The sequence below is a fragment of the Amblyomma mixtum genome, chromosome 10 (assembly GCF_055824585.1).
Source record: "Amblyomma mixtum isolate Tamu chromosome 10, ASM5582458v1, whole genome shotgun sequence".
NCBI classification, from domain to species: domain Eukaryota; kingdom Metazoa; phylum Arthropoda; class Arachnida; order Ixodida; family Ixodidae; genus Amblyomma; species Amblyomma mixtum.
This window is the reverse complement of record NC_143021.1, coordinates 13803461-13821690: the sequence shown is the minus strand read 5'-3', so window position 1 is coordinate 13821690 and position 18230 is coordinate 13803461.

The following is an 18230-nucleotide window of genomic DNA, read 5'->3' as shown; positions in this document are numbered from 1 at the left end:
GTGGTTTACAATGGAGTGCATATTGCAACCACGCAAAGCTACGAGCGTCTTGTCCTGTGCTCTCCTCTCTTCCTCCCTCATCATCTTGCGCGGCTGCAATATGCAGTCCATTGGTAACTTCCTGCGACGTTCTCTCAGATTCTCATTTATATACCTTCCGGCCTGGCGGATGTAGCAGGCAGCATACATTAAGGGAATTTTGTTAACAATGCCTTCAGAATAGGCTGCGAGCTTGTTGTCGTGGTTGATTGTGCATCTCGAAAAAAAAAAGTTGGCTTGACTTTCTTGACAGCAAAAGAGTGCTTGCAGAGGGTTGATGGCTCGGCGGGATCCGAAGATACCACTCTGACGCTCGCGCGTGCACCTCTCTTCGTTAGGTTGTGCGAAACCGTGTGAGCATATGCAATCACAGCTACCTTGCTCTTCTTGGCCCATCCTGGTCGTTAGCATGTCTGGCTTGTAACCGAAGGGTCGTGGCTTCGAATCCCGTCTAATATAATGAAAACTGATGTTTAGTCCAAATTGATCTGCTTCATAATATTAAATCATTTAGGATTGCCGGCGACCTTTAATACTATTTACATGTTATATATTGCACATCACTTTCATTCTACTCTTTACCTCACGTTTTATGGGAGCGTTGTAGTTAGTTTGAAATGCCTGCGTTAGGTAATGTAACTTACTGTGACTTCATGACCCTTTGCGATTCCCCACGCCACCGACGCCGCCTTCTCTGCGGCACAAGTTCCTTAACGCTATGCGGTTAGCGGCGCACGAATCGTACACAGTGTGCTAATTTACCATATTTCACTGGACTCGTTTATCCTATTTTCTTAGCTATCGTATTGTGAAAACAAAAATAACGAACCGGCAGTACATCTACTACAATTGTTACCGCTGTAACCGTGACCTGACCAGCCAGTCATTTCCCAGTGCTCCTGACACTAGTCGCGAAATAAACAATGCCTGAATTTACATAATTAGTATTGAGGCATTTTACGGGCTTCGTCGATTTGTTATAATGCTAATAACCATATACTTTATCCGCCTGTTGGCATTCATTGCCAACACCACTAGCAGTGCTCTTCTCAAAAGCACCATTTAGGATTAAGAAGCCTTTATGTCAACTGCTGCGTTTACGTCTTTCTTTGTTGTTCTGCTGTTACAGGTTCCTTTTGGAATAACTAACTACGGGTACTGAAGACACCAGAATGAAATCCCCCACTGCGGTGGAAACGGCAAGCGTTGCAGAGAAATCGTGGCGGCGCAAGTCTGGTTCTGCGATATTTATTACTGGCTGTTCATGAGTGGTGGTTTTAGAGAATTAATGGCCACGCATTAGTAACAGAGAACATTCACGCGGCGTATAGGTACTCTGCATTCAAATAAAGCGCCGTAGATCTCACCGCATGGGCTTATGCCAAAAACTGAATTGTTTCTATTAAACGCTCGTTAAAACTCAGTAATATTACCAAATAAGATTAAGGGGCTTCCTGAATACGTATTGTGATCCTTGGTTTCAAAACTATCGGATATTACAACAGCTGCCCGCTATTACAAGCATGTCGTGAGCAGTTGCACAAAAAAGAACAGGGTGTTTGACCACCGTCTTCTCGAAGCTGATGAAAACAATTTTGCAATGCGGAACTAAAGAAATGTGTTATCAGATTTTTTTTTGTACTACATTTTTGTACTACAGCACCGTATAACAGCTCTTACAGCTTCCTTCGTATTATATGCTACTTTCTTTTCCTAAACTTTCAATGTAAAGCTTAAAAGATGAAAATAAAACGAGGTGGCCTTTATTAAGCCTTTTATTTTACATTGGAAGCTTTTGATGCTCTCTCAATAGAGGCCTAATGCATAGACAAACAACACACACGATATTAAAATCATGGATGAAATAAGATGCTGCACTCAAAAATTATTCTGTTGGATCTCAGCGGAGGTGTAAAATTGAAAGCAGGAAAGTTATAGACTCTCGGCAAAAACGAGAAGTATCTTCTTAGCCACATTCTCACAAGTTCTGATTTTTCTGGAAAAAATCTACATTTTTAACAAGAGGGAAAGTGAGAGAGGCTGAAATACAGATATAGTGACACCGATTATTAAGTAATTATTTTGCAGAGGCAATAATTATACAAGTCAGCACTTCACGCCTTGTGGCCAACAGCTTCATCCGTGTTTCATTTTTTTTTAAGCGGTGAAGGGATAGCTACTAAATCACGTGTCTTATATACGTTAATACAGTCGTTATCCTTTCTCACGTGCCCACAGGCCACGTTTCCTTAGTTTAGTGAAGTGATGTAATGTACTTGAAACTGCGCCACTATTTCGCCGACTCTATCTTTCCTGTGTTATGATGGGCTGTCGCGGGGCGCAGTCTCCGAGTGATCGAAAATGAAGCGCCGGTGGGCCTTATTCCTTGGTGTTGGCGAGACCGGCGCGGCAAGCAGCGATGGACAAACGTAACTGCTCTCTTATGTAGCGACCACAAATCTTTGGAACTGTCGAAGGAAAGTATTCGAAGGTAACCCCTTCACGACAGCCTGACAACTCCCTTTACTTGAGACGCAACCTTGCTACACGTTTTATTTTTGTTTTTGTTTTTGCAAGAAGCTTTACCGTAAACCAGAGATGTTTTGGTTTTGGTCAAGGGCAAAATTAAAACTGTCGATAAACCACAGTGATCATCACCATGGTCATCATCAACAATGTAACTATACCAGAGGAGGAAAAGGTCTCTTCTATTAATGTATGATAATCTCCGTACCAGCTACAGCTATTCAATCCGCGAAAAATTCCTCTAATCTCCTCTGCTTACCCGAGACTCTGCCCTCCCTTGATACGTCTGTCTTACGTTTGGAATCCGCCTCGTTAACCTACAGGACCATCAGGTATCTGCTATCTGGATGCCCCGCCCGTGTAAAATTAAGCCGGAAAATAAAATAGCAGATTAAGGGACGTGCGCCTAGGAACACGAGGGCATGGACTTGGTCGTAATCCCCGCTATACATATTGTAATAAGTCTCCCAAGTAAGCTGAAACGTGAGCCGGCAAGTGCAATGCAAAATACAGGACGTATGATAATGGCGAAAGAAAGCAGCCCTCTCTGACTGCTTCGAAATTTGACGCTTCGTTTCCGTCTGCTTGCACGCTTATCGCAGCACCAGCAACTACAGAGATCTGCAGCCGCAGCCACTTTCCGCGAGGAGTTAGCGGCACAAATGCCCTCGAGAAACAGAACTATGCTGATCAGGGAACGGTTTAGTTTACGCGGCGGTTTGCATATGCGGAACCTCATCTACGCAATAGGGATGCAATCCTGGCACAGGTTCAGTGCTTCGCCTAGTAGTTTTCTTGCGCTGGAACGCAAGCTAAAGTACGGATAACTGAAGCAGACTCTGGATAACCACAGCATCCCACTCTGGAAATCGGCCTCAGGTGGCTCACTTCCATGACAACATTATTTCCTGTGGTTCGCTGTGCCATAAGAACTTAGAATAAACTATAGATTTTCGGAACTCTGTGTTGAGCGAGTACTTTGGCTGACATTGAACATAAAAGCCTCGCAAAGTCCTTGGTGAGAAATGTCAGAAATAAGAACAGAGATAAGTTGGGATGCCAGTGAAGATGGTCTCTGTAATACTAAGGTAATAGAGCAATGTATAGAAATATCGAATTCCTGTATTTATAGATACCAGGAATCATTTCACTGATTTCAAAACCTCGTCAGCCAAAAAACCATTACGGAGGAAGGTTACTCAGGTGCCTTATATAGAACTACAGGAAGATATCTACAGCGGCTCGACAGTCAGCTTAGTCCTCCATGAAGAAAGTACTGAAATTCCAAAAAGGAAAGGTGTCAGGCAGGGAAGTGCGATCTCTGCAGTTCTATTCACCGCTGTTTTACAGCAGGTATTCACAGATCCGGATTCGGAACAATTGTAGATAATAGACAATGGAGAGTACCTTAATAATCTGCGGCTCGCTGATGATAATGTCTTGCTAAATCACTCTGGGACACTGCATGGTCCACGGCACGCTATCGCTTTCGCGTGCCTCAGACCACTCGGCTAGAAAACGAGTGCGGAGTAACACGCTATCTTTTATTTTATCCGTGCGGACTGTTTCCGCACCTTTTACGGCGTCGCACCTGATGTATAAAACGAAGTGTAGAAGAAGAAAATTGCAGTGGCGAGCATTTTCTTTTCTTCCAATTTACACAGCGCTAACTTTTCAGACGAATACACAGATAGACATGACAAGACGGGCGCTGACTCCAACTATGTTTATTGACACGTATTTTCGTTGCAAATGTTTTATTCCTCAAATGATTCCTGTTGAAGGGCCTTTTTATTTTTATTTTTTTTTATTATTTTTCTTGTGTTTACCTACTTACTCGCTTGTTTTTCTTTTGAAGTGTTCACAGCTGTATCTACATGTGTCTAAGTTTATGTTCCAACTTTCTTCTTTGTGACTTGATTACTGTTCCCCCCCCCCCTTTATGTAATGCCCCCTGGGGCCCTTAAGGGTAAATAAATGATGGTGATGATAATGAAGAAAGACGACGGTGAGAGCATACGCATCTACGACTGACCTCAGAAGGAAAGGTCCATTAAACGGGAGGGGGGGAGGAAGGGGGTTAGAGGAGCAAAGTAAGGTCGCTTTTTTTTGTACAAGTAGATTAAGGTAGATTAAGCAAAAGTTGATTAAGGTGAGCAGACTGCATTTCGTGCCTTATTTATAAGCAATGTGAATTCGCTGGTATGCACGGAGACAGAGGAGGGGCTTACACACATGTCGCCTCTCACCTTGATAAAAAAGGCTTCGGATATTTCCCGAGCTGATCTATCTTTGCTGTTGGTAAGAATTTTGATCTTGTCAAGCCGTGGCTTACAGTTCTGACCGTTTAGATCCTTGCAAGAACGGCAATGGGCGGGTAGATATATGCATGAGCCTGATGTGTTTCCCAAGGTTCGTTCCTGTAATGTCTATCTATGTATTCGTTTGCAAAGTTAGCTCTGTTTAAATTTGAAGAAAAGAAAATGCATCACCGACTAGCCCCGCAACATGTTTTACTAAGCGATCGCAGGTCATGCAGGGCAGTTTACAAACATCCCTAAACAGAAAAGTGTATCATCGCTGTATTCCACAGGTGCTTCCGTATAGGGCAGAAAGTGAAGACTAAGGAAAATTGATCAATATTTAATATAGTTAGAGAAACATCATATTACGAATCAATTTTAGAGTGAGCCCCACGAAGAATATATTACTTGAGTACTATGCCGTGCTCCTTTGCAAATTAGTATTTTTTTCTGAGAAAAATTAACCGATAGAAAATAAATGCGGAAAGTATCCCTAATATGCCCGGATTCGCAGTAACTATGTTCGATTGGTGAACAGGGCCTGTCATTCGCACCATAAAAGCACGATAAACAGCAGCCGATATTGCAGCATATGGAATGTTAATTATAGCACAGTCTTTTAGGTGCACAAGCACTACCTTTCTCATGGTAATGTGATTGAAGAAATCTTTAATGTCAGAAGTATTTTATTTTTGTATTGCATGCCGCTCTCGTGTTAACAGGATGTTCCTCTTCCTTATGGTCGTCTGCCATAAACTTTTTTTTAACCACAGTGGGAGATCCGTTGGAAAATTCCTATTCAGCAAGATTTAGTTCATGTAACCCGTATGGAACGCAACTGCGCTGAAAATGTTTAATGAAGGATGTTCTGTAAGCTAGTTACGGTTTGAGTTCTGTCTTCAAGTAAATCAATGGTGACAGAGGTAAAAACCCCAAGAGTAAGCTTTTGTATTCATCTGCGAGCAGCGAGAACTGCTCTGTAAATTCAATGGCGGCTGGAGCAAAGCGGAGCTATAAGACTTAGAGTTGCATCTGGTATTGATAACGCCGGCGGGGCTCTTGGAGAGAGTGGCTGATACGGGATCCTGACCTCTGCGCAATAGCGAAACTTCCAACGAAAGGCCCTCTCTATTTAAGCTGGAGTACGGCCGAGAAATTGCAGTCGTCTTACACATTCGCCACAGTGCAAGCACGCTACAGAAAAGACAAGCAGATATGAAGGGCCTCGCATGTTACACAATGCTCTTTTTGCTGCCGCTATTCGCAATGGGTGAGTTCTACTCCGCTCTCTAAAATCTTTCTTTTTCCAAAAACAAAACATTTGCATTCAGGATGCAAGATTCTTGTGATTACGGCAATTGTGACAAAGGTAAAGTAATATGCGCGACACAAACGTGTTCTAGTCTTGCATGTTTTTCCTTATTTTCCTTGGTTACTTTCGTCCAAATCCGCACCAGTGTCATTACAACACTCTATACGAACATAGCCTTCCAAATGTGAGCCTAATGGAAGGAAATAGTTTTAGCCTGAGCGGCCCATCTATTGTTGATAATCTTCACAAGTCTTCATGATCATCAGAAATTGGTCACCTGCGTCTTTTTTGCTTGTTTACGTTGCTCCTGCCCCAATGTTATATAGAAATTTTAAGTTCTCTCTTCACCTGTAATAGCTGATATTTCCTTCTCAAGCTCTGTGTAAATTTCTATTATTTTGCCACAGATTAAGAGTTGTGAGATACTCTGATCAAATATTTTTATTGTAAGCAATATTAGCGATTTGCTATGGATTGAGTGGGTCCATGAAGTCGTATTTTCATATTAGTTTCACACAAGTGATGCGGGCTTAAGTTTAAGGAAATATCACGCATAATTTCGCATTTTTCCTGATATTTCCAGTCCATCCGAAAGTGAATTCGACAAAATAAGCTGCGCTGCATGTCTCTTTTTAAGATGCCGCCAATGCATCCAGTTTTGCCGCCCACTCGAAATTTTTACATACTTATTGCGTACAGAACTGCAAAGAAGATTGCAAGGACAGCACAGATTACGCAAAAATTAATAATTATCGTATCTCAATGGTCGATATCAGGCATATAGGTGAAGCAATCAGCTGGAAAAAAGAGGCCTTAGTCCGGTATTAGTTGTAATTAAGCTGATAGGAAGCGTGAATTAAATGTAGTGTTGGATTGAAAAAACAAGATATATTGCATTCCATTGTTTTTTAAATCAGTATAGATGAGCAGTGCAAGCAAACCAACTGCGGCAGCGCTGTTTGCAAACCATTTCGTTCAAGATTTGTATTAGGCCCCTCAATGAATGAGAACATATTTGCAGGCGTAACTGAAGGCTCTTGTATACCTGCAAACTGATATTTACCAAAACATACAACACAAAGAGTTTGGTCATTTTAAAAATGCTTGGTACAAAATATACAGTTATACTTAAGTGGTTCTTACATCCCAGCCTTTCATGCCGACAAAGCGCATCGCTACGGTAAAAAAAGTATCTCACCTGAGGTTCTGCTTGTTGATGATGATGGTTTAGTTATTTAGTTACCTGAGTGCACCATATGTTTATTGCTGGCTTTTTAGAAATGTGACTATTGAAATAAACTATATGGAATGCAGCGGTGCGCACAATTTTTCTTATAAAAAGGGGTCTCGAATGCACTGTAAAGAAACAGAATGACAAGGGTTGAAGAAAAATTGAAGGGCTCAGGAAAGGAGCAGAAAGCCCATTTCTACTTTCTGTCGCTAATAAAACACAGTTGAATCGGTATTGTTTCGTTTTGCAGCGTTCAACAATGATGCGTGTCACAACGACATCGTCCCTGTTCGTGAATGCAACGGAGCATTTGCGGTACCACGATTCGGCTACAACGCCAACACACAGAAGTGTGAGAAATTCATGTCGTGTCCTGGTGGCAATGCGAATAGCTTTGCTACACGGAAAAGCTGCCTGCAAACCTGCAATCGTGAGTTTCTCTTTGTGACATTTTCCGAGAACTACCAGGGAACATCAGGTGACCAGAGAGAAGCTCTGAATATCAAATAATCAAATAACACTGGAGAAATCAGAATCATTCCCAGTTCTCTACATAACAAGTATTGTCAGGAAATTAAACACAATTTCAAAAAGGCAACTGTGTGCACTGCGCAGACCAAGCACTGATGTACGGTTAGTCTTCAAGCTGTGCGTGTATTGGCTAGTAATTCTCGAAACCTCGACAGTGGTAATTATAAGTATTGTTCATTGATAAAGGTGATGCTAGGCAGAATATTATATATGTACCTTCTTGTTTTATCTCTACCTAAAACTGGCCATAATGGAGACTGCATTACGCCACAGAATGCAGGCCAGAGCCAGTAGTATAAAGAACACAGGCAGCCTTTGAGAGTTCGTGCAGAGGGTGCCCGATAAAATGCAGCCGCGGCTAATGGGGATAGACGCATGGAATTTGTGTTCATAATTCTAAACACATCTGAGCAAGAAAAGATACTAAAGTTTACAGCTCCTTGAAAGGGAAGGTGGCTACATGAAGAAGCAGTTCGTTCCGTCTCGACATCTTCTGAAAATGATCACCGTCACATATGCCAAGCAGCTGTTTTTCCAATGAGTAATTGAATGAGCACGCGTAACACCAACCGATGAAAAAATGTAGGCATTGATTGGGCCATTGGACCTCGTTTTCCCTCTGGTGTTTTCTCTCGTTTTGGCACAAAAGAGACATCAGTGTTTCGAAATGACACGGAAAAATACGAGTGCTGTGCACCGTGCCACAGACTTCATTTGATGTTCGCGCTGCACGTTTTGAAGTATTTTGCAGCAGAAGCTTCCGCTAGCTTGTTCTGACGTACGTAGCTCACCTCTCCGTTTTATTGGAGGAGAATATTGGCTGTGAAATTAAGGCAGAATGCAAAACATTGCGCGAGCGTAATTTTGAGCTTGAGTAATTTTGAGTGCTTCTGCAGTGTCATGGTTTACCATTTCTTACCGTAGTAATTTAGACCCGGTTGTTCCGAGGAAAACGGAATTTATACATGGATTTCGCTGCATTTATTATTGTTTTTCTCTTCCAGCGAGGTCAGCATGCTTGAAGGAAACAGAACACCACCGATTCAGGATCCACATTTCCTTCTTTTATGACGCCGACGAAGATGACTGCAAGAGAACGGAAACATTTTTTCGAAAGAAGACTTTTTGGCCCTTCAAGAACAGATTTTACTCTCAACAGCATTGCGAAGAGGAATGCATGCCTCGTTTGCGGAACTATGCGTCGTTTGGTCGTAGATTTTATTACTGACAGCAGATTCGCTAAACATTTTTAAAAAATAAAATCTTACTGCGATTGCAGCGGCCTAATTATTGAGCCATAGAACAAACTTCCTCTCGAGAACTTGCTCTAGAGATCTTTGAATTGAGGATACATGCCAGAGTACATAAAGGTAGAAAATTTACCGTGAAATCAACTAAATCATATTGCGTATTTTACTACCACCGACTCACACGCATTTGGGGAGATTCTCTCTACATAACTCATGATATATTTCCTAATTCTGGTATAATAAAAGCCTGTAAAATGAAGTGATAATGGCTTGTGTTCTTATTTGCCAAGGCAGCGTAGTTATTCGAGCAAATTTGTAATTGTATTTGTAAATTCTTTTTTTTGCACTTTACTTCGGATCTTCTGTCCAGCAGAAGTAATGAATGATTCAACTTTGGTCACGGCAGTCCAGCGTAAGAATGCAATAACAGCGCTTTAAAGAAATTTTGCACACATAAATAAATAACTGGTTCCTTTTCACTTTTTTATACAAGTGTGCCTTAAAAGTGATATTTAACCTGCACACGAACCACAAATGAAAGTACTACCATCGCATTTCAACAACTACTAATTCATGTCCTGGCCTGGTGGCAATGCGAATAGCTTTGCTACACGGAAAAGGTGCCTGCAAACCTGCAATCTGGAGTTTCTCTTTTTGACATTTTCCGAGATGTACCAGGGAACATACAGGTGACCCGTGAAAAGGTGTGAATATTAAATAATCGAATAAAACTAGAGAAAAGCCGAATCATCGCAGTTCTTTACGTAAGGAAAATATTGTCGGCAAACTAAATGTAATCGCAAAAACAGAGCTGTGTGCACTACCCAGACCAAACCCTGATGTACGAACCCCAGAAGAAAGTACTACCATCGCATTTCAACAACTACTAATCAGGTCAAACAATATCTAGAGTGAGATATGCATTTACACAAATTTAAAAAAAGAGGGCCACAAAATTCCGGAAACTTAATACTTGCGTCAGTTGACATTCAAAACAACCTATTGACAGCGCCGCAGCTGGGGCCTAGTCGTTCGAGCACTCGCCTCACACGCGGGAGCTGCGGAGTTCGTACCCCAGCGTCGCCAGGTACCCATCGGTGATAAAATAGGTGCAAGCTTTCCCCTGCCTGGTGTCCGGCTTCTTGATGGTGAAATGCTAGGGAAATAGACGTTGGCCACACCTTGAGTGGAAGAAACGTTCGTGCCACGACTTGTGGAGCCAATGCCGAGACAGCGCGCCCACTACGGCACTCCTATTTCTTCTAGCAGGACCTAAGCAGCCAGCGTTGCAACTGTGCCCACATTCCTGTCGCCGTAAGGGCAGTGCCGGCGTCTCCAAAAACACCACTCATTACACGGTAGATATTTATTTATTTATTTATACAAATACCTCACAGGTTCCACACTTGGAACATTGTGTGAGGGGAGGGGTTACAATATTTAGCAGACAAAAGATGGTACAAAGTGGAAAGAACAAAAGTAAACAATATTAAATACATTGGACTGCAAACAGTTATTATACCGTACTTAAAAAAACCGTAATATATTGACACAGAGGAAAAAACAGCAAACATATTAAATGGCAGAGCAGCTTTTTCACTCAAACTTTACCGTGACACGCCGGTTTAACTGCGTGATCACATGCTGTGTTTTAAAACTCTTTTGCGGCGACTTTATTTGATGTAAATAATCTACATTTCATTACCTGTGTCAGGAAATGTAGCCTGAGAAAAAAATCTTAGCATTTCCTTTCCGACGGCAAGACCTATTAATACCAAATATTACTTAATATAAATTGTATTCAAACCGGTATTAAATCAAGAATAGTAGCAAAAATATTTCTCACTTACGGCACATCCGTTACCAACTTCCTTTCGCGTGCATCGCTAATTCGTTTCGAAGACTTGATCGAAGAATATCTTGTACCGTTAAGTGAGCGGTCACGTAGGGCAAGATTGTAACACCCAAAAAGTTAGAGAGACACAGGCACACAGAGACAGGAAGCCGTTAGCTTGATGACACTAGGCCACCAAAACCAAAATGCGCTTCTAGTCCTTGTATTCATCCCAGCTCGCGGAGTCGTCGCCGTCATATCTCCCACTTTCCGCCCCCGCAGGCAAATGCCTATGAGAGAGCCAGGCACACTCAAAAGAATGGCAGGGCTTCAACCGTGCAACATGCGTGACTTCAGTTGTTTCGGAACTGAGACCACTGGCAGTAAGGCGCGCAATGCGGTAGTTTAGATCACTGGGTTAGTTCACGATGACAGAACGACCAGTGTAGTGTGGCAGCATATTCTGATGCAACCCGCATTCTATTATGGTTCGCTGAAACCAGACGAATTCGCCAGGAGTGCAGGTGATATGGCGATGGTGGCCATCGTAGCGAGCTTCGAGCAGTGTTGGGATGCCAGAGTCTGCAGGCGGGCAATTCGGCGAGCATCTTCAGCCAGGCAGAGAGTCTCCACTAAGCACGGATCGTCATCGGTGAAGAAAGGGAGGACGCTGTCGAAGGTCTGACGGGGGGAACACGCATAAAAGAGGAACAGTGGATTGTAGAGTGTTGTTTCATGTCTGGCAGTGTTGAAAGAGCAGGTGGTTAACGGTAACGTAGAGTCCCAGTTGTTGGGATTCCAAGCGACGTACGCTGAAAGCATATTGGTTATTGCTCTGTTGGTGCGCTCCGTTAACCAGTTTGTTTGAGGATAGCAAGAGGTCGAAGGGGGGAAGTAAAGTGCGCACAAGTGGATGAGTTACTTGATGACGTCGGCGGTGAACAGGCGGCCTCTATCACTTACCACCACTTCTGGTGGTCCATGTTGCAATATGATAGAATGCAGCATGACAAAAGACACACGGTACGCTGTAGGCGCGGCGAGGGCAGCCGTCTCACAGTAACGCGTGAGGAAATCCACGCAGACGATGATCCAGCGGTTCCTATAGTGCGACTTGGGAAAAGGGTTCAGCGGGTCGATTCCGACTTTCTTAACACGATTTTAAGGCGGAAGCCTTTAGTGGCTCATACTGTCATTCGTTAACAAAGCGAGTCAGACGCGTTTAACTCGGTAAATAAAAAAGATAAAAGACAACCAATGGTTTCATGAGATAGAAGAGGAAAAAATAAACCTGGAACCCAAGTTTGATGGCTCTAGGTTAATTAGTTGAATAATTATAGGAAAAAATGGCGAAATTGCGTCGAAATAGCGCGTACGTCGATATAACTACGGAAATGGTGTGACGTCCCATCCCCCAGAAGTCGCAACGGCATAGTGAAAATTGTCACAGAATGGCCGGAAAAACATCGCATTTGTGTCAAATTAGATGGAGAAACGTGTAATTAAGCGCAATTAACACTTAAGATCCCCGAAAGATGTACACTTTCGGTATCGATATAGACACGGGAACGGCGTGACGTCGCATCCACCGGAAATCGTCAGGGCATAGTGTTCTCGGCTTTTGTCTATCAACACTTTAGTCGCCAAAGGGTCCACGCAATTTTCGGAGGCGCCACAGGGCGAAGCTTACTAGTGTACCTGTATATGCTCCCGCAGGGCGCTTAGTTGCGCGAAGGTGTGCCATCATGTTCCAAGCTGTGCCAGAAAGCCACTACTCGCGCGTACAGGGGCTGTGTTCATGAGGTCGCTGTGTTGAGCGCTTGCGTTTTTTTTTCATTTAATTGCGCAAAAATTGTACTCGATACCAAGTTTCTACACGTAACGCTGAAAACTAATCTGTGCTGTGCCGAGGGTTTGCATACAGCATGAAAAAATATCGCCAAAGATAAACAGCAAATCGTAATCATGATAAACTGACGAAAAAAGACTAGAAAAGGCCTGCGAGTTTTTTTTTTCTTTCTAGAATAAGCAATTTGAGAAGAACAAGAAGTCCCGTTCCGGATCAGACAGCATCTGTCACGTTGTTCTTAAGGGCACTTTTACTAAGAACAATACTTTATAGCATTGTGAAGGACTGCATACGTGAGGCCTATGCATTGCTCAAATGAACTTACTCCATTGCCTAGTGCCAGAGACATTGTGCCTATCTCCAGAATTACCGGCGAAGACATGTTTTCGAAGGCGTCGCTGTGGAATGCGACGGGCGCTACAGAGGACAGACGACCACAAACAGCCAGAGGAGAGAAGACGAGAGCCCACGTCTGGTGCTAGACGCTCACCACAATTCTCTGAGGTTTGTTGGGTGGTTGTGCTGCCCTCACCCCCCCCCCCCCCCCCTCCCGGACCCCCTCTTTCGGGCGCGGGCAGACAAGCGCATTTGTGTGTGCGTGCGGCCGGCAAGTGGCTTTACCTGCAGCAGACTCAACAGACTGCGTAACGGCTCGAAGTGGCGAAGGAATTCGGCGGCTGGCAGAGGAAGGGCTGCCAGCAGAGGAAGCGTTGGCTGCAGGAGAGCGCACCCCTACGTGGCACACCTGATCCCCCGACACATCCCCAACAGGCCGTCGTCTTTCCCGTCGTAATGGCGGCGGCTTCGTGGAAATTCGGCGCACGCCCCTGGCCGGCTGTAGGAGCAACGAAGGCGAAAGCCCATTGGGAGAGGAGGACACCGAGAGAGAAGGAGAATACGAGAAGCCGGAGAGATGCGGTGGTCGCGGGCAGAAGACAACGGACAGAGGAGAGATGAGAGCCGGGCGCCTTGAAGAGAGGTGACCATGGGAGCGCTGAAGAAGCCGTGGCCCGCTGAAGCAAGATTAGCGGAGTGAAGCCCCGACCTGCCGGACGGACAAGCAGTTCTGCTAGAAGCCAGCAGTGAGCGGACTCCCAGTTTCGCATTCAGGCAGAGAAATAAATAATGTTTTGCCACGATACCACCTTGTGGGCTCAATTCTATTCGCCTCAGCAGGGCCCGTAGACAGGAACAGGTTGGGTTGCTTTGTGACAGACCCCCGATAGGCCGGAACGTCACAGCATAGGCAAACTAATGGTTTAGGGTGGTTTAATGTCCCACTGCGACTCAAGCTATGACGGACGCCATAGTGAAGGGCTCTGGAACTTTCGACCACTTAACACGCACTGACATTGCACACTACACGGGCCTCAAGAATTTCGCCTCCATCGAAATGCGACTGCCGCAGCCGGAATCGAACCCACGTCTTTAGGGTCAGCAGCCGAGCGCCATAACCACTGAGCCACCGTGGCGCTGACGCCACAGGTGTGCATGGAAAACGTATGAAGTGTAGCCGACAGCGCTGACTCGCATGCGGCGTCGAGCTGACAAGGGTTTGCTCGGCACTGCGCCTGTGAAGTCAGCTTCTCCGCGGAGTGTCCAAAACTTGACGTCATGAAAACCACGTGATCGTCTCTCAGCGAACGGCGGTCGGAGCGGCGAGGGAAAACAGACGCGCAACTCTGCTCCCTGCGGTGGCATGTACAGGGACACTAAGGCATACGAGGTCTGTTAAAAAAGTATCCGACCTTTGGCCGAAGAAAAAAAACTGGCATAACTGGAGTGTTAGAAACCTAACAACCTTCAAATTAGTCTCCTTGGGGCTCCATATACATCTCCCAGCGGTGCTGCCATTGTTGGAAGTATTCCGAAAAGTCCCTTTTCGGAATGGAATTTAGCTCTGCTGTCGTTGCAGCCATAATGTCCTTTCTTTTCTGAAATCGCGCTCCTTTCAATGGCCTCTTGATTTTAGGAAACAGCCAGAAGTCGTAGGGGGACATATCAGGAGAGTAAGGAGCCTGTTGAACTACAGGAGTCTGGTTTTTCGCCAGAAAAGTCTGAATCAAATGCGAGGAATGTGCAGGAGCAATGCCGCGAGGGATGCGCCAATTTCTTGTTGACCTCAATGCCAGTCTCTTGCGCCGCACAGCGCCACGTAGGCGATGGAGGACATCTCTGTTACTCTTTAGTCATTCTTTGACCCTGTGGGGTGCGTACTAGTGGTGTACCACACAGAGGGAGTCAAAAAAGCAGTCAGCATCACTTTGACATTGCTGCGCACTTGGCGGGCCTTCTTTGGTCTTGATGACGTGGAATGCGTCCTCTGTGACGACTGTGATTTGGTTTCCGGGTCGTACCCGTACACCCAAGACTCGTCACTAGTGATTACGGCGTCGGTGAAGTCAGGGTAACTGTTTGTGGAATCCAGCATCTCCTTTGAGACTTCAACACGAAGCTGCTTTTTCTCCACTGTCAGCAGCTTCGGCACGAATTTCGCTGCCACTCTCTCCATGGCCAAATCTTCGGTGATAATGGAATGTGCAGAAAACTTGCTGATGTCCACCTCTCCCGCAATTTCTCGGATAGTCACACAACAGTCCCGCATCACCGCAGCGTTCACTTCGGCAATTACCTGGTCATTTCGGCATGTTGATGGCCGACCGGAGCGTGGCTCTCTCTCCACGGATGTGCGGCCGTCATTAAACCAGTTGCTCCACTGCTTAATCTGTGTGCTGCTCATAGCATCATCACCGAAAGCCGTCTGAACATTTCGAATGGTTTCCACTTGGCTATCGCCAAGTTTCTGGCAAAATTTGAGGTAGTAGCGCTGCTCCTCTCGCTCCGCCATTTTCCTTGCAACAAAAAACCGACGAGAGCACTGCGCACTGCCTCACTCAAACGCTGCTTGCCAGCGACTGACGCTATCGGCAGGCGGGAAAAAATTCGTGCATGCGCCCGAGGGTTCAGGGTTGACTGATGTAAGCGCGCTTGTTTCATATCCATCAGGTGTTCGCAAAAAAAAATAAAGTGGGATACTTTTCTAACAGACCTCGTACAAGCTGTAGCACCTCTCGGATGTTTGTGACTCTAACATTGGGTATAATTGGCTACATACTTCCTCATATTTGCGCGGATCCGCGGCCATACAAAGGTGCCTGAGTGCGGTGAAGTGTCCTCGCGGATTCTAGATGTCCAGCAGTTGGGTCATCATGCAAAATACGGTGTGGAGGAGCTGAGACTCTCGGGGACCACCACGACAAAGCGAAGACCGGTGGCCGGGTAGGTCTTCTTGTGTAGGAGACCACCAAGTAGACATTAAGTGCTGGCAGCGGTATAGAGTCCTGCGCAGTGGTAAGGAACTGCTCGTGGCGACGGTCATGTGCTGCTCAGTGTGGAAAGTGCGAGCATCGGGAAACTCGTTGGTACAGAAGTAATGTAATGGCCGAAATCATCGGCATCACATTGTTTGGTTTGGTTTATGGGGTTTAATGTCCCAAAGCGACTCAGGCTATGAGGAGCCGTAGTCAGGGGCTGCTGTACAGACATCGCACAGTACACGGGCCTCTAGAATTTTGCCTCCATCGAAATTCTAGAGGCCCGTGTACTGTGCGATGTCAGTGCACGTTAAAGAACCCCAGGTAGTCGAAATTTCCGGATCCCTTCACTACGGCGTCCCTCATAGCCTTACCATTACATTACTTCTGTACCACTGAGCCCCGCCGCGGTGGCACAGTGGTTACGGCGCTCGGCTGCTGACCCGAAATGCGCGTGTTCGGTCCCGGCCGCGGTGGCTGAATTTCGATGAAGGCGAAATTCTAGAGGCCCGTGTACTGTGCGATGTCAGTGCACGTTAAAGAACCCCAGGTGGTCAAAATTTCCGGAGCCCTTTACTACGGCGTCCCTCATAGGGTGAGTTGCTTTGGGACGTTAAACCCCAAGAAACCAACGAACCTGTACCACCGAGTTTCCCGATGCTCGCACCTTCACATTGTGTCGTAGGAAGTCGAAACCAGGAGAGGCAGTCGGCATCGGCATCTCGTCGACCAGACGAGATGGTGTAGTCGTATTCTTGCAGACGGAGGGCCCAGTGAGCAAGACGATGGATCACGAAGATTGAGCAGCTACCATAGGGCATGGTCGGTTATGATTTTGAATGGCCGTCCGTACAGGTAAGAGCGAAAGCGCTGCAGGGCAAAAATAACCACTGGGCATTCTTGCTCGGTAATAGTGCAGTTTTGTTCAGCCTTGCTCAGACTCCGACTGACGTAAGGAAATACATGTTCTCGCTGATCACATCACTAGACCAGCACCGCACCGATGCGAACACCACTTGCGTCAGTGTTGACCTCCGTCGGAGCTCACGGGTTGTAATGCCGGAGAATGAGATGCGACGTTAGCGGGAATTAGAGTGGTGGAATGGCGAGTCGCACGCTGATGTCCACTCGTAGGCAGCGTTTTTCTGCAGCAGGTGCGTGAGCGGGGTACGGCAGGAAAAAGACGGACAAACCAACGGAAATATCAGCCCAGTCCAATGAAACGGCGAAGCTCGTTCACAATCCAGGGTTGTGAAAACGCTGCAACGGCCGCAGTCTTCCGAGTATCCGGCCACGCGCCGTCTAGGTCGACGACGTGATCGAGCACCAATGCTTCACGCCCGCCAAAACGGCATTTCTTAGAATTTAGAACAAGGCCAACTTAGTGCAAGAAGTTCAGGACCAGCTAAAAGTGCTCGTTGTGCGCTCCGAATGTCCGGCCAAAGAAAACATAATCTAAATAACATATGCAGATTTGCCATTTGAGGGCCCGTAGTATGGCATCTATGAATCACTCAAACGCTGCGGGCGCATTGCAAAGTCCGAATGGCATAACACTGAATTCAAGGAAACCGTTTGGTGCACTCAAGGCAGTCTCTTCCTTGTCCGCTGGGTAGATTGGTATCTGCTAGTAGCCCAACCGCAGATCGACAGATGAAAAGTACTAGGCGGAGAACAAGCAGTATATGGCATCATTGATGCAGGGAAGGGGGTAGACGACTTTTTTTGGTGACTGCATTGAGGCGGCAGTAATCTACACAGAATCGCGATGTCCCATCCTCCTTTTCCGCTAGAACCAAAGAAGCCGCCCAAGGTCTGGAGGACTCCTGAATAAACTCTTTTCTTAACATTACGCGGGCTAGTTCCTTTATGTCTTTTCGCTCGGACGGGGTCACTCGATACGGTTTCTGGCGATTCGAGTGTGCACATCCAGTGTAAGTGCGATGAGTGGTGCGGGACACGGTAATAGGGCGTGCACTGTTGGGCTACAAGAAGTTAAACATGGAGGAATACTTCGACAGTCCACCAAAGCATCATGCTC